This window comes from Homalodisca vitripennis, chromosome 6, assembly GCF_021130785.1.
Source record: "Homalodisca vitripennis isolate AUS2020 chromosome 6, UT_GWSS_2.1, whole genome shotgun sequence".
NCBI lineage: Eukaryota > Metazoa > Arthropoda > Insecta > Hemiptera > Cicadellidae > Homalodisca > Homalodisca vitripennis.
In genome coordinates this window covers 161765655-161789324 of record NC_060212.1, presented here as the reverse complement: position 1 = coordinate 161789324, position 23670 = coordinate 161765655, and positions in this window count along the sequence as shown.

The following is a 23670-nucleotide window of genomic DNA, read 5'->3' as shown; positions in this document are numbered from 1 at the left end:
GCTGGAATTGGGATTCTCAGTCTAACGCAATTATATATTTTTTGTTCATTAGGCCATTAATACAATCTTAAATTTGAAATTCTCATAGTTGAAGGGCGTAGTCTTCATTTTAAAGTATTTATGATGTAATATCACGGAAACGTATGATATTTTTCAAACAGGAGTAGACATATCAGGTACGTATTATTTCAATATCTGAGGTTAAGAGAGTTAAAAGTTAATAAATTAATTAATAAAAATGTCTTTATTGGTCGAGCGTTCATCAAAGAACTGTGAGTCTAAACTTCTCAAAGACCTTGAGTTCTTTGAGAAGTCTAATGCAGTCATCAAACTCTCCAAACCACCATCCTTAGTTGAAAGCATGTCATCCACCATGTTGAGGAGTACCGAGCATGTACTAAAATCCCTCTGAAATCCTGACTGAGACTCCAGGAAGAGCCCCTAAAATTCCAAAAATAAGACCAACTGCTCTGAAACAACTTTTTCCAATATTTTGGACAGAACAGGGAGAATTGATATTAGCCGGAACTAGGATATAGAAGTAGGATTATGGAATTTTGGAAGATGAATCACCACACTCCGCTTGCAGCTGGTTGGAAAAGTGCCGGTTCTTAAAGAGACGTGTATAAGGTGAGTCATTGCACCAATGCAGTAAGGACTCAAATCCCGAACTATTTTTATGGATATTCCATCCACACGAACTGCAGTGCTTGTTATTCTATTAATTAATTCCTTAACTTTACTCTGTGAAACAGGAGAAAACAAAAAGGATGAACTTACTTATGTACATATATTACTTCTAAAAAAAGTTTTAATTCATTTTAAATAGTTCTATTTTACGTTTTGAAATATTTAATCATAACAATATAAATCTCTGAAACCTTATCTGATCCAAAAATGTATAAGATATTGCTAGTGCTATAATTATAGTTTGCTATTTTGTCCTGATCAAGAAAATATATAGCATATTTATGTATTAAAGGTTATTGTGACATTGCCACTATATCGGTTCTTGCAGTTAGTACAGCTCCCGGTTTAATTTATTTACGGCTCCACAGTTGAGTCTTTGCTGTTCAAATCAAATCAAATCAAATCAAATCACTTTATTCCACATACTTTAGAATATACAAGAAAAACAAAGCTTATTATTACTATGGAAATTCCCCAGCAAGACTACAGGTCAGAGTGCTGAGAAGAGTTCTTTCTTATATTTACATATATCGTTACATAAAAGCTATATTAATGACAGAATAAAAATAAAGTGTCTTTAAAAGTATAACCTAAAATACTAACAACTTTGAAAAGAAAGGATTACAACTAATACAAATAACTGGTCTAACAAACAAAAGCAGGTCCACGTATGAAAATTAATTACTACATTAATGACATTGAAATTGACAGGTGCCAAGTTTTATGCAAAGGTTAAATTATAACAAATGGTCATACAACAATTAATTAACAGAGCTTTGGTCCGGTAATTTAGGTATAAGGTGACAACAACAGCGCCTCTGCAGCCCGCCATCCAACACGGAGCAACATGCTGTCACCTTCCGTTTATATACAATGACGCTGTCACTCTCTGCTTCCCTAATTTCGTTAGGTAAATTTCGATACAGTATTTGGGCCAGATAAAATGAATTACTAATTTCAGAAATATGAATTAATCTAGGAAATGGAATAACCGTAATTATCTTTAAACCTTGTTGCATAACGATGGATGAGTTTCAGATAAAAATCGTTTCTTTATTACTTCTTATGAATAATAACAATGTTTTGATAAAAAGCTGTCTTATATTAAGCACAGGAAATTCCGCAAAAAGTAATATAAAGTAGGAAATCTATAGCTCTTTTTTAAAATAGTTTTTACTATTGCTCTCTGTGTGATCGCCAGTGGTTGCAAGACAGCAGCGGAAGCACCACCCCATGCCAGTATACCGTATTGTAACACCGACTGCACGTAGGCAAAGTACACAGTCCTGCACTGATCCACCGTCAAAACATGACCAAGCTGTGAAAATTGCGTATATAAGTTTCCTTAAGGCTTTATTCAAATACTGTGCGTGTGGGCCCCAGGAGAGTTTATAATCAATGATAACACCCAAATATTTGTACTGGTCCACACGCGCAATTGCTTCACACCCACACACATTCGACAGCGGATCACCGCAGGAATGCATCCTCAAAATCCGAAGGTCAGGATCGGCTTGATTTCTAGTAACGATGGGCAAAATATTTAGTTTTACTAACATTAACTGTAAGAGTATTATGGTCAAACCACATTTTAATTTTTGATAAATCCTCCGAAGCCTGTTTCAAAACTTCGTCCCACGTGCAGCCAGCAGAGACAACAGCCGTGTCATCAGCAAACAAAAATAATTTTCCTTTGGCATTTAATTTAGAGACATTATTGATATAAATTTAAGAAAAGTAGAGGCCCCAAAGTGCTTCCTTGGACAACTCCAAAATCAACACCAGCATTGTCACTTTGATTCCATTTATAGAAACTACCTGAAGCCGATTCTGGAAGTAACTCCTGAACCACTCTAATTCTTTACTCCTTACACCAACTGCATCTAACTTTGCAATAAGCTTTGTCCTGTCAACAGAATCAAAGGCCTTTGCCAAATCTAAAAATGTAATCAGCACCGCTTTTTTCAACGCAATCTGACTTGAAATAAACTTTGTAATGTCAAACAGAGCATGTGATGTATTTATGTTATCTCTAAATCCATACTGAACATCAGCAATTATATTATGTTGTGAGAGATAATTTGACAGTTGCTGTTTAACACTTTTTCTCTATAAGCTTGGAGAGGGTCGAAAGTAATGAGATGGGCCTGTAATTAGAAAAGGAGGCTTTTAAACCAGACTTATATAAAGGAACAACTTTGGCAATTTTAAGTGCATTCGGAAACTGTCCAGTACGAATACTATGATTAATAATATGTAAGAGAGGAGGCGATAAGGAGTTAATATTGTTTTTAATTATTTTTGAAGGAATTGCGTCAAAACCAGGCGCCGATCCTCCTAATACCTTGAACTAAGTTACAAAGTTCTTCCTGAGTGACTGACTGCATTTGAAAAACTGACTCCACTCTATAGTCAGGGCAATCATTCACCTCCGCCTGTCCCAAGGATGTATAGCATTTGTTAACTGTAACCCCACAGAGGCAAAATAGTTGTTAAATGAATTGCCGATTTCTTTTACTTTAGCAGGAGTAACAGCGTCACTGGAGTCAATGAACGCTTTCTACCGGGAAAGGCTGCCCACATACCGGCTTGCAGGCTACCTCATTGACAACCGACCCAATTTATTTATTTAATTTATTTTGATAATAACTGAATTTTGCTCGTTTGATTGTAGAACGAAGTATGTTCCTGTAGCACAGAAACTCGTTTCGCAGATTTACATTGAATGGTTGTTTTTTTAGTTTTCTGTACAATTTATCGCGATGCCGAATTGATTTAATAAGACCCGCGGAGATCCATGGTTTAAGTTTCGTATTTTTTTGCGGAGAGTTTAATTTTTTTTGAATTTTTATTAAACAATGTCTTGTAAAAGAGCAATGAACCTGTCTGTTGATAGGTCCACGTCGTTACAATTAATAACCATAGACCAATCTTGAGATTTAACTGAGTCATTGACTTCAACCCAATCGGTTTTATCAAAGAAATTTTGGGTTTCAATTGTTTTATTTTTACTACAAGATGATTCTATATTTAGAAAAATTGCACTGTGATCCGTTATAGCTGCATCATACACCGCGGCAGAAACATTAAGTGTTTTTGGTAGTTTAATAAAATAATGGTCTAAGCAGGTGTTACTCTCAGATCTTGTTACCTTGTCGATACAAGATACAAAAACCAGCCTCACTCAAAACTTCTAAGTAACGTTGCTCTACAGAATTTAAAGCCACGTCTAGGATGTCGCAATTAATATCCCCTGCCACAATACGTAACCCATTACCGCTCATGGACTCGTTGCAGAACACGTTCATTGCGTCAATAATATTGGCAAATTAGAACTGGGGCTACGATAAACAGCGAGTAAATGACAATCAAAACCGGCCCAGTTAAAAGTCAATGACAAAGCATTGGCCCACACCGCCCCAACAACAGCTGACTACAGGACACTGATAAGGAGCTATCGATTGTAGACGACCAGGCCATCGCACTGATTAAGACTATTGTACGATCGAAACAAGTTATAGCCCTCAATATGCATGAGATCGCAATCATTTGTTAGCCAAGCCTCAGTTAAAATAATACAATTAAAACTTAACTGGAAAATTGTCTAAAACTACTAAAAGTTCATCAAAATTTTTATTATAACTTCGATATGTTTTGATGAACTATGTGAAATTTATTATTTCTTGTTTGTCAAGACAACTATTTACACCAAAAAAAATATACCATACTCATTGTCATTATTGCAATTAAAACATGAAATAATGGGAGTATCTAAAAACTCAATCTCATCCCTTTCAAACATTAACAAAGTAATAACTTAATAGCTAGCCGCCTGGCTTATACAAATGAGCTAAAATAAAAAACAAATGTTGCAAAATTTTTACTTTACTTATGTTGATTTATTACCATGAAAAAAAGGGATCATTAAAGGGTTAGCGAGATTTTAATTATATATGTATACATTTAGGTACGTAGGTTACATAGACTTAAGGACCAACAGCAAATGTAATTTTTACAATTTATAAGCTCGATGAAAGCCTAAACACAAATAATTTCATTATACATAAAAGAGACTAAATTAGCTTAAAAATAATGCGAATTTAAATTTCAATTTAGAATAACCTATTTATCATAAATTATAGGCTTATTACAATACTCCATACTCGAATAAACTGCTAACAATAACTGTTTACAAACAACGCCTAACATTACTGGGTTGTAATCTGTACTGGCTATTATGTAGCTTGAACATTATTCTGCACAGTAAACAAGATATCATTAATGAAAAAAAAAACACATGTTAATATTCATTTTATATAACCGATTAACTACCCTTTAAAATAATATCTAAATCTAAATTTAATGACGACAAATTTTAATTAAAAGCTGACATTAGAGCCATTTAATACATCCTATAAAAATAGTCATAATAGAATATTTATTTAGAATATCTTACGTTAAAAACAAGCTATCATTTTTTAATTCCAAAGTTATGCCTTAATGTAAGTAAACATTTTAGCTTGTTTTCATAATGTCCAGTCTATTGCTGGTCAAATTTTTACTTATGACATAATTAAAACAACCTACTATGTAAGGTTGTAACTATGTAAGTAGTACTATGTACCTACATTTTCAACTACATAATTAAAATTCCAAACACGAAATTTTTTAGTGTTGGATCTTTTTAAACACGCACTCATACTTATGTAGATTTTAAATAACGGTGTAGTTTAATACGGGTTTCTTTTTTTTTTAAAACACTTAGTGGTTATTTACAATATTAACAAATTCAAAGCTTATATACAATTCCTAGCATATTGTTTATGCAACTGTATATAATATATATACAGATTATATTATAATCATTAATTTTCCTACAGTAACTAATCCATATTAACTAAAAAAAACTGTCTAGCACAGACCTAAATAACCAAAATACATACAAAATACTTTTTAATGGTTTGTACAATAATATGAAGAAAAGAAGAATAACTATAAAAATTTAACTATTTACCGCATCAAGTCCATGAAGAAGATCTAGGCAAGAGGCTGTGTCACAGTAGTAGCGGGAGGTGGTGAGACATTCGGTACTAGATGTTGAGCTGCCGATGACTGTTCTAGCTGGGCGACATGCTGGAGGTCCCTGACACGGAAGGGGCGATGATCAGGTGTCAGCTTTGCCATAACCTTGCTGTCGGAAGTCCAGACAGTAGACAGTTTCCCTTGCTTGACGAGAGCTCTGGCTCCATTGAAGATGGATCTTGACTGAGGCGTCAGATGTTCATTGAGGTAGATTGGGGTGTTGGGGAAGGAACTTACTAGCTCTTGTGCCGTCATAGAACCCTTCTTCCTCCTCGCCGATAGCCAGGACGTTTTCACATCTCGTGAGATAAAGCACACTACAATGGACGGTGGTCCTCGGTCCCCTTTCCTGCCCTGGAGTCGATGTGCAGTGGAGATGTCCACGTCCCTGCAGCTCACATTAAGTAGTTGAGCGATACTACCTAGAATGTCGTACAAGTTTTCCCTAGGTGTCACTGGCACACCGGAGATCAAAAGATTATTCTTCCTAGTATGCTGCTCTAAGTCAAGCACATGTTTGCTTCACGGTAGCGAGCTCTTCAGTCAGTTTTCTTGTTCTCACTTCTTAGAGTGTCAATATTTTCACCAGCTTCCCTACACTGAGCCTTGATTCTAAAAATTCAGCTTTTAAAGAGCTAATGTCTGATTTAACACTTTTAACCTCTGCTTGCACTTCGTCTAACTTAATATTGTTACTGTCCCACCTGTCGTTATTTTCCTTCCTGAAAGCCGCTATAGCGTCCAGTTATAGTTGAACTGGCAGTCCCGACTCGCTTGTCTTGCTGCTGTTAGATGCACACTCAACCGCACAACTTTCACACTTCCATTTCTTGTTGCGCGTCACAACTCCTACACACTTGAGATGACATACAGTAGTACAGTCTGAACACTTTATACCATCCTTAGCAGTTGCGCTGATATCCTCACAACACTTACTGCACTTTTCAACCATGTTCTCGTCGAAATAAGTTAGCAGGAGTAACACAGTTATAAACCTACTGACGAATAAAATAAGTGAAATATTTTTGTACACAGCTATAACTGATTTCAATCAGCACAACAACTCAACAGAGTAACTCGCAAACAGGTAAGGACAGCCAGGCGGCAGGCTAAAACAAACTACTTAGCCTTAGACGAGAGAGCTGATAAGCGATGTGAACGCATCGGCTGACTGATAAGAACTGATGCGTTCACATCGCTATGACAGTGTTAAGTTGTTGCTATGACAATAAATATCATATTTTGGATTTGGAATCCAACTTAAAGACTGACATAATAAAAATCATCCACTTCCGTTGCTTGTGTTCTGTTTCCGTTTTAAGAGGAAGATTGTGCCATACCTTTGATACTCCTTAAGTTACAGTAAAAATTCCATACCCTATGTTAAGGGAGCCAACCCATTGCGCGTACCATACGTATAAAATTTCACAGCTTTGATTATGTAAATGTGGTTTTATAACAGCGATTAAATAGTATTTCCAATGGATTAGGTGGTTCATTCGTCCCTGATATAATCTAAAGTAACAATTTTATTAGAACGTAACTCCTTCTGCAATGTGTATTAAACACTGTAATTATAATATTTCGATTATTTAAATGTTGGAGTATTTAAATTTAAATCTGGGGAGTGACGATGGCCGAGCGGTCTAAGACGTCGGAATTTGAGTCTGAGTTAGAGTAGCGCAGGTTCGAATCCTGTCTGTGACCGTTGCACTTTTTATCAGTACCATTGACCTTGTACTGTATCGACTCTGCCCCTTATTCTGTTTGATAAGATCCTCGCACAGGCCAGTGGCCCATGAGGACTGGCAGAATAAGGCTTAAAACGGGATCGGCTTCTCCGTTAAAGAAAAAAAAAATTAATGTAAACAAATATTTTTGTATCTTTGATGAACTTAAGTTAAAAGTGTCAGTTCACTACTTTTAGAAAATATTTTAATTAATTTCCTGAATTCTTTAATATTCTGGAAAACTTTTCTTTTAACTCCTTATAAAACTTCCTCTGAGTTCGGAGAGTATAAACATAAGTAGCCGATTTGGACCAGCTATACCCGAGATTAGTGCTTAGAAACATATTAAGCGATATGAATTAAGTATGATCGATTTGTTTTAAAACTTATGAGTTTGTTTTATGTTATCTAAACTGCGTATGCTGCAAATCCGGATTGTATTCAATTTAACACTTACGTCTTCTAGTTAGTTACATGTGTTATTTTGAATAATTAAAAATATCCAGGATATTATTGTCAACAAATCTTTTACTACGGCAGTTGATTTCTCTATTGAAACTGAAGCAAAAAAGTTAAAAAATTTAATGTTTTTGTGTTTACTTTTGACGTGACAACGTCTTAAATTAGGTTGCGGCTCGGAGTCACTCATGAAAAAGTGTAACGCCCGGTAACGTTACGATGCCCGTCCAGTGGGTCCGCCGCACGGGATAAAGCAGATAACTATGTTTATTCGTGAAAATGTGGAGTACTTAGATTCGTCATTTACAACAACTACAACAATAAAGGTAAATAATTGTACACTGATATTTCATTATCGTAAACTATGATTGATTGATTGATTAATTGTTAGATTGACACAAAAGTTGAGAAACTGAGTTTATAGGTTATGTCATACTATTGACAAATGTTGATAGTGTTAAGTAAATTATTAGTTTAAATCACTCTGCAATCAATCGTAATTCAGTCGATTGAGAAGAAACAGCGCGTATTGCTAGTCAAACATTTAAAATAACAAATTATAACCTCTAACCTGTCATAACAGTGCGACCAAACAAACGAACTAAACCGACCAATCACCACGCGCGGAGTTAGAATTTAACTGTGTTTAGCAAGAATTTCAAATTCCAATTTTAGTAAATGTTTTATTCAACTTTACCATTTACAATAACAAATTTTAATTAATTTCAAATTATGTACAATGTTTTAGTAAACAAAATATATTTCTATAGTTAAAATTTGTGCAATTCTTATTTTCATTCAATTCCTTGTTCCTATTGTGCAATTTAATAATATTCATATCAATAAATATTCTACCGAGAAAAAGACGTTATCACGTAAAATCTTCGCCCGTAAAACCGACTTTACAGGCAACCATAATGTTTTTTGATTTATTAATTGTCTAACCCATACAGTTATTGTGATTGCACTGCATATTATTAATATTCCGAATGTAGTTTAGTATAATATATTTAACTACTATTAAAGCATAAATTACTTGAAAGTATCGCCAACTTTCAAAAAGCTGAATATATGTGATTGTTATTTGTAAAATGTGATAAAAAATTATTCATACGGGTCACATTACAATTTAAAGTGAAATAATGTTTTATTCCACCAGGAAAAGTTAGTGCTAGGAAGCCTTCTCTAATACGGTACCTGGAGACCACCGGCTTAAAGATGACTATCAAATCACCACCAATGGCCATGATCACTCAGCGGTCACCCATCCAACCATTGTGTGTTGGTTGGCCACCATAAACGTTGCTTGATTCATTTATCTCGCGATGACCACTGTACCCCACATTAGTAGTTTGGGTTATAATAAATTAGTCCAAAATAGTTTTTTTTTTTTTTGAAAGTTAATTATTGAAATAGGATATCTCTAACTGTTTAATTTAAGAAATATTAAACCTTTGAAAAGATAAATATTCACTAAACGAAGTTCCATAGAACAAGAGAAACATACAGATACCTCACCACTTGGGTATTGGTGAGGTTGTGCAAGTTTACCGAGCTGATACTTGCAATCCACAGATGACAACCTTACTATTTCACAGAGACTCGTCAAACATTTTGCAGAATTGAGCGTAACTAATTGTACAGTAAGTTTTACGTCATAGGATGACTGGGGCTAATTAATACATGACGGAATAGTATGTAATCAAAGTGTCAATCAAATATATCTAGGATGTACACAATCAGGTACATGCATCGTGCAACTCTCTTTTGATAATGTCTTGATTATCTACACTAATTGTACAACTATACTTAACCTATATTGGATAACCGGAAAAGCATCAGCAATTTAATCAATCTTTCAATATATAAGCTAAATCTTTCTGGTTTAAGTTTCTATTATAAGATATTTTAACTCTATATAAGGTAATAAAAATGATGGCTTAGATCAGTAATTTCAGCTAAACTTCTTAGTAAATTGTAGCATTAAGTCTGTCTGAGATAGAAAACCATGGTTCGTTTTAAATGTTATTAAGTCTTGCGGATTTATTACTTTCATAGCTTTTTCATACAGAGACCCCTAGTTATGACCTAATAATATGTTTTTAGGTATTCAATGTCTAATAATATGTCTAGGTCCTGGTATTCATATGGACCTAGACCTAGTAATACACATGGTCTAAATACTCGTACAGTTGATGTCTGCAAACTACGTCTCAAAATCTCAACACAAGGACTTGAATTCCACGTAACAATATATTTTTTTATTCTCTAAAGAGTTTTATTAATGTAAAAGAAAATGTTACTTTTCATAATAAACTCTCCAGAAATCATAATATCTTAACTCCATTAAGTATTTACATCATTGACGTGTTGTTATTCCTCGAAACTAATCCTTAGTTGCTTATAATAATTATGTTGCATCTTTTTATGTAGATAATTTCAATTTTTAAATAAGCTATGCAGTGACAAATCTCATTTTATAAGCACGTTTTAATTTTGTGCTTATAAATGTTGTTTATTAAATACAAAGCGTTCTATTCTATTCTATTCTTAACACCTTTTGCTGTTTGAAATATCTATAATGAGAAGAGTTAAAACACTGGAAATAACCATTAAAAGCAAGGTAATATGGAAAAGGTTTCTCTCCTCGTGGTATTCTCTAGAAATTTAATGTTTGTACATCTACTGCTAAATGTTATGTGACGTAGAAATAACGATAATAATAAAATGTTTTCATTTGAATTATTCATAAAATATATATTTTCATCATAGTGTCATAACAACGTACATTATACGAAATAATCAGAATTAGTAAGAAAATTATCTACATTATAAATTTAGGCCAAGTTTGGACTTGTATAGTGCTCAAACAGAAGCTTTTAAGAAACTATCTCTTATCTTATCTCTTATGAAATGAATTTGAGTGTTTCTGGTCTGAAAAAATCTTCATTTATGACAGCCCTTAAAATTAATTAGCAACAAAATCAATCATTGGCGTGTTTTAATCAATGACACCTTAATAACAGTAAAACCAAAATTTTTCTTTTCCTAAGTATTTAATATTAAAAATAATAATAAACTTATATGTCTGTAAAATTGAACTAAAATATAAAAATATGAACTGATTTAATAGTAGCTTTGAAAAAGAATCTGTTATATCTAAGATTTTAAAAGCTGTAGGAATTATCAATAACACTTTACACTTACATTAACATTTGGGAAATCTGTTTTTAATAATAATAAAATAAGATAAATAAATCTATAATTTACCATAAAATGCAAGAAATATAAAGCAAGAATGATGTTACTATCAATGGGCAGTGAGCAAACCTAATTCTAGAGTACTAAAGGTCCCAGGAGTGTCTCCACAGGATGAGTAACGGCCGCGGTTATCAAATACTGGGCACGACATGATATTGATAGCCTTGATATATGGCAGACCGACCAGCCTGTATGTCATTGAACTATGGTGTATTGAGCTCAGTATTTGGATCTTCCTTATGACTAGATGACAATATATTACTAGTACTATCATTATTGTTTTATGTTTCTTACTTTTAATAGTGTGTTTTAAATTGCAATAACTTATTTTATAATTATTAAAAACAGATTTCCCAAATGTTAATGTAAGTGTAAAGTGTTATTGATAATATGATATATATATATATATATATATATATATATATATATATATATATATATATATATAGATATATAGATATATATATATATATGTTGTTAAGTTCCATCTTTCTCATTCTTCAGCTTCTAGTATAGCAAGTGTATTGTGTATACACATACACACTCAAATACTACCTCACACAGATGCTGGCAGGACATGATTGCTTCAGGCCGTACCATCATCGTTTCAAACTCCGCAGAGAGTCCGTCCTGTCCCGGCGTTAGCGAAGACGTGGAACACGTGTTCTTTACATGTCCGCGCTTCAGTTCACAGCGTAATGACTTGGAAATGGTCCTCAACCGGACATTACAATCAGAAAGCCTAGTAGAAGCAGTGCTGGGATCGTAGGCTGCCTGGGACGCGACGAGTACTTTCACCACGGAAGTTCTTAAGGAGCTGCGGTCCATCGAAAGAAAGAGAGCCGTAGACATGGAAGAAGTCACTTGAAGAAGTCACTACCTGAAAAAAGAGCTGCTGATCTATATCTTCTCCCCGTGAAGTAATTCCTATCGGCGGTTTCCGTGGGAATACAGAGGCCAGAGAAATAGGAGGTTTTTAATCGGTATTGACATCTGAGTCCGACATACCCAGGTCCTGCAGGATACGTAAAAGTATTTTTCCCCAACCTCTATAAAAAAATTTATATATGTATATATTTTATGTATATATTATATATATATTATAGTTCACAACTCAGTGTGAACTATAATGCAATGGGCATGAAAATAATTTCGCATTCTAAAGAATGTCTCGAAATCAGTGAATAACTAAGTAGGATAAACTCGTATTGCCAACATGAAAAGTTCAAGCAAAAGTTAGATAAAATAAAGATTGTATTGGGATCCAAACAGAATCATTAGCCTCTTTTTAAAAATCAAACACATGATATTGAAGTATAGTACAGTTCTAAAAACTAGTTCTGGTTTTCAATGAGGAATATCATTTTGTTATGTTTTCTTAAACTGAATCCCAATGTCAAAAACCCGATTATATTTAGTATATTTTCAACTCTTTTTAAAAATAATACTTTTTATTATTTGTAAATACGTAGTTATTTGGTTCAATATTAATAATTTGCATTCCTTAATTTCAATACTACAATAACTACCAATTTTAGTATGATAAAACATTAACAGTTCGTTTGACGACTATAGTTGAAAGTTACGGATGGTAACTGCATACAACGTGCCTTATTCTTTAAATAATGTATATATTTTTATCTTACGATATATGGTAACCTTTTAAAAATGTTTAACAAGCTGCAATTTCTTTTTATAAAAGTGGCCATTAATCGACGAGAAAAAATTGCTTTCTAAAAACCATTTTAATTTCAAGTAAATGTAGCAAATCTGGAACATATTACAGATCTCCCAAAAATTAGAATCTTTGTTACGCTTATATTTAAAAGCTCTAAACTTTGAACCATTACAAGAAAGTAAAGAATGAAAAGTATAGCGAAACGCCCCTTGTTATAAGTCCATGCCAAAATATTACCATCGATGCTCTCTCGCGTTGATTTACCCTCGGTAAATCAATAGCAAGAAGATATAGACATCAGCAACTATCGCGTAAAATGTAATCAAAGCTTTCCTATACTACGTTAAACGAAAACTAATAATTATTTTGGCTAATATTGTTTTTAGACACTTTTATCTGTTCAGTAGGTTTTATATGCCTTCATTAATATACAATTTATCAATACAATACGTTAAATGTGAGTGTGATAATTATAGTTATACTATTTAACTATATTCAACTGAGTTTAGTCGATAATAACTGCAAAGAAACAAAATAATAAGTATACATTAATTAAAAATTTCAATAGCAATGTACATTTTTACCTGATATATGGCTTTATTTATGATTTAATCGCATCGTATCACTGCAATATATTGTAATTCTGAGCAGCTAAACTTATATTAGTACGAATAAACTTACATAGATTATAAAAACTATCATTTAGTAAATAATGTAAATTAATATAAAGATCTAACATACAAAATAGTAGTAAAAATGTCACAAAATCATAAAAGCTAAATCGTATGTTGATTGTTCTTTCCAAGGTTGAATACCTACAAAAGATTGAACTAGCAAAGAAACAGTAGATATCTTAGTCAGTAAATACACAACCATGAGATATCTAGAGTAAAATGTTGCTGATTGAAGAGGTCGTGTGACTAGAATCCCATTATCCATTGCATAGTAACAATGTAATATATTATATATTTTCCTAATCTATCTTCTTCCCTGATACCTATAGTTGAATTTGTTGTTCAGTAGAAAAGCACACCAATACAAATCCACGTTTCTACAACAAACAAACACTTCATTCAACAAACAGTCCAGTTAGCAACCACAGTGAGAGTGGTGTTTAATGTTTACAGGTCGTTGTTTGCATTTGTTCTGTTATTTTATAATTGCAGTAACTTTTGATACGAATTGCATATGTCACCTTCCGTTCACATCACATGGTAAAGATGATCGTTCGTTTCTGTCTTACGTTTTAACTTTAGTAAGTCTAAGATATTTAACAAATAATAAGAGTGACAATTTTCGTCTAAACCTATTTCAGAATAGTATAAAAATGTTAGAATTAATAACTAAATAAAAAAACATTACAATATTTCCTCCGGCTAAAAATAAATTACAGTTTAATTTATTTTTATGTAACTATGTATACAAATTAAATCACATTATGTAAGTGTATAATATGAAATTATAAAATTACTACTACTGGGTTACTTATAAATAAGTGGAATTACATTTGGTTATATAAGTTACTGTATATGAAATACGCAGAAACAATATCATAAATAAGGCAGCAATATATGCAATTAATTCAAAGGATAGACGCTTTGTATCAAAACGATGCAAATATTCCTTATTTCTTTACATTATGCAATAGCATATTGATGAAGATAGTGTAAAATATGTATATTTAATAATAGTGCATTCAAGTAATAACAAAATAAAACAAGCATGCAGGTTTTATTCGCTAATTTTAAACGCTACTAACACTAGAATAATGAGGAGTTGACAGGTCAGGACCTGAACACCAGCAAGCCACTGGTTTAATGTGAGTTACAGTTACAGCTTGAGCTATGGTCATAGCATCAGCTCTAGATAACTTGCGTTGCGTTGCTAGATAACTTGGTATTACCGGAGCAGTGTAAGTATAAATGTCCCAACATGAGATACAGTATGGAGTAGATAAAACAGAACTTGAGCATCAGTGAACGGCTCTAACACGGTTGTATTTTAACAGTTACAGCTAAAACTTGAACTAAGGTTGTGGCACAAGCTCTGCTCTACTTCTGTGATATGTTCGGAACTAGCGGGATATTGTAAGTATAAAAGTCCCATGAGAAACAATATGGAACACACAGCACGGGACCTAAATTCCAGGCAACAACTCTAACACGGGTTTATCATGACAGTTACATTTACAGCCTGAGCTTTGTACCAGGTCTGCTCTACTTGTAGCAAATTATCTGGATATTGGAACAGTAAACGTTTACCTTTTACCTAAATATCTATTACGTTCTCGTAACTACTACAGTGGTGAAAATTTTAAGTGTATTTTCATAGTATCAAATGCTTAATACATTATGTTAATATTGATCAGTTCCAAATCAATCAATACATTTATTTTAACTAAACAGTCTAAGGGGCAGGCTATTATTACAACAGCACATAACCTTAGACTTTCGTGAAGAGTAAATTAAATTAATATTAATGATATAATTTACATTCTTTTCATGTTCCCGTTCCTTGAAATATGCCAATATATCCGTGCTAAATGTTTAAATACTTCAGTAATTGTGTTATAAATTATTTTGTTTAATGTCGCTTTCGGTAATATATGGATTTTATAACAGACTACATTATTTGGGAATATTTGGTTTTTGAATGGACACTGTATAGGCCCAGGTCTTTCTCCGCGACATGAGTTACTGCTGCGGTTATCAAATACCGACCACGACATGATATTGAATGCCCTGATATATGGCAGACCGGTCAGCCGGTATATCAAAGACCACATCCAGGCCGAGTCCTTTCCAGTTTTTATCAGAGTTGTCATCATTTCTGTTAAATTCGTTGTTCATAAATATATTCTGATAGCTCATATTGAAAAGTTTCGTAAGTAATGTGCTACGTTTTATTTTATTTGCGTTCATATGAATATGAATATTTAAAGATAAAAATTTAAATGAAGGAGGATGGGTTAGGGGAATAGCACATTATTATTCAGTTAGTAATAACCAACTAACTATACTTGAATAATTATTAACAATATCTGTTTTGGTGGCTGACATGTTACATTGTTGGAGCATAATATTAATACATATTTCTGAAATCTGTAGTTTCAATTCTGTTTTGATAGCTTAGTAGAATACTGTGACTTTAACTTTCTGCATCAATACTGGTATCATATGTCTATAATATTTGTTGTCCATTAGTTAACATAGCCGAATTTGATCCCGATTAGCAGTATATTAAACAATAGGCATTTCTGATGCATTGGAGATTTAATATGACTTTCTTCAAATATATTTTATTTCATTCTTCTTGACAAAACAGTTAAAGTATGTTACTTTCAAAACTGCAAATTATTTTGAAAAGTCATATAATATGTAATTAAATTTATTCCGCTATTAAATATGTATCCCATAAACGAATATTTTGTAAGTACCAAACCCGTAAACCTCTTATCAAGTTTTATAATATGGTTTTTGTAAGTCTAATTAATTATTTTACTCTGGAGGTGATTATATATTCAGCAAACTGTTATTTTCAACACAAATATAACACCTTAATGTTCTTAGTAGGATGAAGTTAATGCAGGAGGAAAATCTTTACGGAAAATTCAAAAAACAGATTTAGTGTAGATTTGGAGGTAAAAGTGGCATGGTATATACCAACGTGAAATACTTATTACGTTAATTTACGTTTACTTATTAAATTATCTTTGTTTTTCAGTATTATTAGCCAATTAAAAAATAAATAAGTCACAGTAATATATATAAATTTCTGTTCTTCCAATTTTTTGGCAAAGCTATGAATTCTGAATTTTATTAATCAATATTCCGTAATAACAATAATTTGATACTAATATTTTTTATTTTTCAAATGAATTTAAAATTCGTTAAATCACAGTATGAAGTCTTTGTGGGAGTAAATATTCCGTGACAGTGATTATTAGTTTACGTTTTAATTCCAATTTGAACTGAATATTTGAGTCGAAGAAAATACCAATTTTAGAACAGTAAATTTTGTATAACTAACATTTTGAATTTGTTATTTTTATAATTGGTAAAGGTACGTCCATGGAAACACCCTGATAGTTCACTTATTTCTTAAGTTTTTTGTTAGAGGAATACTTTGTAAATATGACTAACCGTTAGAGTATACCTTCAAAATACTTATAAAGTTACAAAACAGGGTTTCTAAACTTGTGACTGAAGGATGGAGAAAATGAATCAGAGTTTAGAGTAGAGGAATTAATTAGTTACAAACCTCGATCTCAAACTGGTAAAGATATGAACCGGCTGTGTTCACATGACACTGAAAGCTCCATCCTACAGAAGGGTCGGAGATGTATTAAAGGTCATTGGTAATCAAAGCTACCACTTGTGTCCAGCCATGCCAGCGTTTCATTTCCGAGCACTTGAGTTGCAAGTTGACTAAGGCCAATATTTTATCATTAAATATATATCTACATATTCGTGTAGTGACTATTCTGATATAAAATATGTAGATATTCCACAACATATTTATTTGAAACAACTGTATTTACAATCTATTTTAAAATGTATAATAATATTTTGGGATGTCATAATGATAGACTTGAATTGTAAATAATACTGTATGTACATCAATTTCATACTAACATCATTCAATAATAAGGCTATTTTAAGCCTTATAATTAACCTGAACATAGTGGAATAAGTCTCCTGAGCTGGTTTACGAAACTGTTTGTATACCACCTAGTCTTCCGGTCTGTCAACGTCTGAAATGATTTTTTACACCAAATTGTATAGCATATATGTCACACAAGGTTATTCCGCCTTTGTGACATGTTAAAATAAAAAGCGTGTGGCTTTCTTCGCTAGTTGGTTGCATATTTTCTGATTATAAAAATTCTTATTCTACAACGTTATGAAGGCAGATAGCCTTGTATCGCTTCTAACGATGGTCATATTGTGGCTGAAATCATTCATTCATCTAACACATTGACAGAGCTGGAGACGGAGTAGTGATTAAACAGTTTTAATTTTATGTTCTAGCATAAAAGTTCCATAATACTTGTTTAAAATTTAATTAAATGTTTATCAATATCATAATTATGGCATAGCAGATATAATTGGATTTATGAACTCAATAATCTATAGTTTTTAAAGGTATAAAACATACTCTAAATCAAAGATTGGGTAGGAATATTGACTTAAAAATGCTAGAGTACAAAACTGTTCAGAGGGAAATACTTTGCGCCCATCTAATTAATACTAAAGCTATATAACTAGTAAAATAGATATAACCTCATTGTCCCGTTTTATACCATCAATTACTTTTATGCCAATTCTCTACTACAGAAACAACAGAAATCATACTGAAAAGTATTAGGGAAAATAAAGTTAATACCTATGAAGGAACATACGCTTATTTTATTCATATTATTTTGAAAATCCTGTACTTTAATTAAGTTATTAGTTAAAATGTTTAACATGTAGCGAAATATATTTACAAAATCAAACTATTTGTAAGATTTAAAATCAACTGAATGTGAATATGTTAAAGTTCTTAATATTTTGTTCTGATTTTTTAGTTGAAGGTTACGATCAGTTATGCCTTCATATTGATGTTGCAACATGATTATAATTACTGTAGTTAAAAGATGAATAGTTGAACAGAATCTCTAACTGACTATTTGGCAAGATCTTATTCTTGATAATGCCGGGAAATTCCCTAAGTCAACTCATTATTGAATATAATATCCTACCGGTAAGCCCACATAGGAATCTCACTTTGCTCGCACTCAAAATCACTGACTTTGTTGAAGTAGCGACACAATAAATAGGTACTAATTTAGTTTTTTGTTTATTTTATATACTAGATGGTGGTCAAGGCTTCGCACGAAATTGTCAACATGAAAGTCCTTACACTTCTTAGCAAAATCAATTAATTATGATGTAATATGGACGTAGACCAATAAATGTTATTAAGGGTAAGTAATTATACTTCAAGTATATATTATTCCTGTGTTCAGGATTAAGAGGATCACAGTTTGACCTAACTCTTATACAATATTATGCACATGAAGGAACATTTCTGGTTCGAACTTAGATTTCCTACACCACAGCTGAGTCTGCCTTATTACATTGACGAAGAAAATAAAAATAAGTAACAGAAACTACCAGTATAAAATATTTCCATTGCCAGAGTAGATTTTAACTTAAATAAATAAATATGTAGGACTGAGAAGGCTACTTCGGTTAAAAAGTGCCTACTTCCGGCCGTTCACTTATGGTGCCACAGTTGAATTATTTCCCCGGCCATAAAACTATATATGTATATACCTCTCGGAAATCTATTTCGGTCAAAAAGCGCCTTGAAATTCCAGCTCTTTTAAACTACATTTCATCTAAGATATCTCCCGTGCCATATTTGAGTTTGCATTTTTATCTCGATGAAGAAAATATGCAATCATACGTAGGACTGAGAAAAAAGCTACGTACCTTGGTTTGTGTGCTATAGGACGTATCTTACCTACACTTCTGATATACTGGAGGAATTTGTATTAAGCTCATGCAACTTTGCAAAATAATCATTTATAGGGTTTTAATTATGTTTTCATACTGTAATCTTGTAAATGATGTTTCTTTGAGGCATGTTAGTATTAGGTACAGTTTAAAATGCCATATAATTTTGTATGAGAGTGGTTGATAGGACTTCGCTCAATCAGGTTTCATCTTTAAATAAACAAACTATAGAAATATGTTTGTAAATACGTGAATTCCTTTATGACCATTGTAGGACTAAGTATAAATTATTATTAAGCATTGAAATAATAAGCACTGAAACAAGAGGCAAATTGTAATTATAGTGAAAAGAAGTATAAACTGCATCATAAACCATTGAAAACATTTAAAGGAACAAAAGCTATTGAAAAATGATACAACTGGATCATTAGAAAATAAGGCGTTGTTTGCATTATTTAGTTGTTTAGAAAATATGTATATTGATGTTTGAAGTATTTATATTAAAATGGCACTTTACTTTATTAAAAATTAATGTTACAAACGACATTTAATGGGTACTGGTGTTTATAGAGGTAACTTATGTCAGGAACCAACTGTCGTAGATTAAAATGGAGTCACATAAATCTCTAGATATATAGGGTTCGGCATGTCTGTGAGAAGCTGGCATCAATTAATGCTGGAGAGCGGTCCTTTATTGGATTAAGGATGCATGTACTTATTTTAAGACATAAAAATATCGATTTATTGTAAATCTATTTCGTACCCCTAACATATTTTTTGTGAAACTTCCATAATCACTTCTTCATCTATTATTTTTAATGACAAAAATAGTTTTATAAAAAATACATTACTATGAAATAATAATATATTGCTGTTTAAATTGTATAAGCAAAGATACAGGATCCATAAAAACTACAGACAATCTTTGAAATAAAGAAATTAAATACTCTTATTAGCTTGTAATAAGCATGCATGAAGGTAGATCTTGTTTACTGATTGAACAAGAATCTGATTTACAGATACTATGAATGGACTGTGCAATTGTAGCAATATGTTCTATTGGAATCCTTCTTAACTTATACTAATGTTGTTCTTACTTATGCCTTTTATAACCGAGTTATCCACCGTTATTCAATGTTTTACCATCTTAAAACTTCAAAATTCCGGCAGTTTAGATTTTTATTGAAATATGTGTCTAGGATTTTACTCAAAGTTGTAGAGTTGTGAGACCGTCTTATTTTTGAAACAGAATCCACTTTAAAACATTATAATTTTATATTTATCGTATATTTAAAAGACTGGAATGCAGATATTCGTATATTTAGAATAGCTGGATTGCAGCTATTCTAAAATTTGGATAAGGACTAAAGAGAATGGCTATATCTCAATTATAACCATGATATCGTAATAAAAATAGAAGAAGTTTTTTTATAACTAAGATAATGTTATCCGTGTAGGTTTTATTTTATATTGCAAGATTCAAGTCGTCAGCCAAAAACAATCGTGAGCATTGCATATTAATATAACACCTTTACGTGTGAATACGTGTCAATATTGATTTTGCTGTCGTAATAGATCAATTTTGTTAAATTAGACGTCCCAATCAACAATCACGTCTCTAAACACTTTAGCCTAAGATAAGGTTACAGGGACTATCCAAACAGTTTAATTATAATAATAGTTAAATTTCATTTAGTACCAGGTTCTGATAGACTTAATACTCCGTAATTAATTCCATTTCAATTCAATAAAAAGTTACATAGCTCGAGTATTATTAGTGAATTTTTAAACCATTTGTTCTTGGCTATTTCATATTGATTAATTTCGTAAATAATTTTAAATAGAGAAATTTATATTATAATTTATAAAACAACTGTTATCCATATTAGAAACTCTAAACGGATAAAACATATTTTTAAATTTACAAATAGTATAAATTGCTGCCCTACTCTTATCTACATAAATTTTTATAATAAACTGTAAATAGTTTTCAATAAATTGTAACTTTACAACCGTTGAATAGTAATTACAGTTTCAACGCCTTGCCACGCCACTTAAATTAATTGCTAAGTCCGATGTTTTTTGAATAACTATTTAATTAACAATTTATAGGCATAATATTGCAATAAACCAGTCGCAAATGAAATTAATCTTTCTTTAGGCTGTCTTGAAGGGATTTCTTATTATCTATTTCTATTTACCAGATTTAAGCTATAAATAGGTAAATGTTTTAAACCCTTATAAATACGTTTTTATTATCTTTAGTTGATTAATGATAGTAAACGTTCCTCTCAACTTACAAATCTTATCCTATAAAAACGAAATTAAAGTAAAGTAGACCGTTATTAGACAATGACATGAGCTAAGTTATTGCGACTCAAAGACGAGAAATATTTTCTATACTTCTAACAGTAACAATAGACTTCTTAACTCTGGCGTCTTGCTAATTGTCTTCTATAACTTCTTAGTCTCACTCTCGTAGTTTGTCACCATTTTCTAAAATATGCCTAATTATGCGCGATTGCAATAAAAACCAAAATTGGTTATTAGGAATTTTAATACGCCTCAATCTATTAGTTTCTATATTGTTTTATAAGTATGTGTAAACAACATACGATTGCATAGTCAAAATGTGAGCATTTGACCAAATTAGACCATATTGAGTTGGATTGCTGTTATATTTAAACATATTTCAAGCATAAGTTTTCGTAGGGAAGACAGAAAACCGTTATCAGAAGCTCTATTCATTTTGGAGATATCCTGCGAATGCAAAAACATTACGGGCATACAGATAAACAGAAAGCTAAACAGACAGAAGTAGAATTTTGTAATTCCATAGTTAAAACCGTCCTTGAGATATTTCGAGAAAATTTAAAATTGTTGAACTCTCAGCCGAATTAGATTAAGGAGTCCAATAAATTTTAATTTATGTGACCCTGCGTATTATGAGAATTCCAGTTTATACTTATAATTAATCATTTTATTTAAAACTCTGGTCCAAAAAAATTTAAATTTTCATGATTTTGAATGGAAAAAATGCATAAATAGAAAACCAGGTCGTAACAATAAAACCTTGGGATCGGAAAGGTTTACGTGCAAAGAGCTCTCCAAGAGTGCCACATCTTTCTTCTAATAAGTTATGCATGTAATTTTTATGAAATTATGTTCGCACGGCCTGCCTGTACCATTTGTAGCGCGTGACACATTATCATTAAAGAGTTATCTGGGTAGAAAGGGTCTTTGTTATCTATTATATACTAGGTAGGAGCAAGCTACAGACTTGTCGCTTAACATACTTCACTGAGGTCGCATACATCGTTTCTCGCCTATAGCTTGTTTCATTCTTGAGTAAGATTTTCCTGCGGTCAGATAGAAAGGTAGACGATTGGACAGTAAATAAAGTTTTCCTTCCCATTGGTAAGCGAATGAAAATTTACTGAGTGATAGGCGTAAATAAAGTACAGCCACATTTTACGGTTGGAAATGTACCATCATAACAACAAAAACTATACTTATTGTTTACTAAGTGACAAGCAGTTTTACAATAGGTTTTGCATTTGTTCCAATATATTATATTTCTGAAGCAATAACGCTGAAGAATGCTGACTAAGAAGATTAAATACTTATAAACCTAAACACCCCAATTGCTTTTCTGCTTGCCATAAACTGTGTAATAAAATCGTTGTTGCCAGATTATGATATTACAGTATTTTATGCTATCACAGCAAGGAATGCTTCTTGAGTTATCTATATTTGGTAATTAAACACTTTAGATAGGAATTCCAGTAAATTTAAGATTAAGCAAAAAACAGTTTTATATGTATTTCATTCCAAAGAATGTTTCATGATTTAAATAAAAAAAACTCAACTCAAAACATCTTCTACTTCGAAATATTTATATAAGCCTTAGAAATTCAAGTTAATAACGTATGATTTTTCAATATTGGCATGAATACCATACAAAAAATAACTAACCATAAAGGAACACAATTCGAACGCAAAATTAAATGTCGTGTTTTTTAATTATTCATCTCTAACTTAAGAAACTTTTCGACTAGGTAAAACAAATAACTAATTCTGAGCGACCAATGAATTACTTAATGGACATTTTCTACCGCAAAAAAGTGTTTGACTGTACGATTAACAGAAGATGTTTTTCTAAAGTTCAGGGACAGTTAGATGTTTAAGTAATCTTATTTTAAAACACTAATACGGGCTTTACATTTTAAGTTGAATCATTATTTCAAGAATTTTTTCTTATAATAAG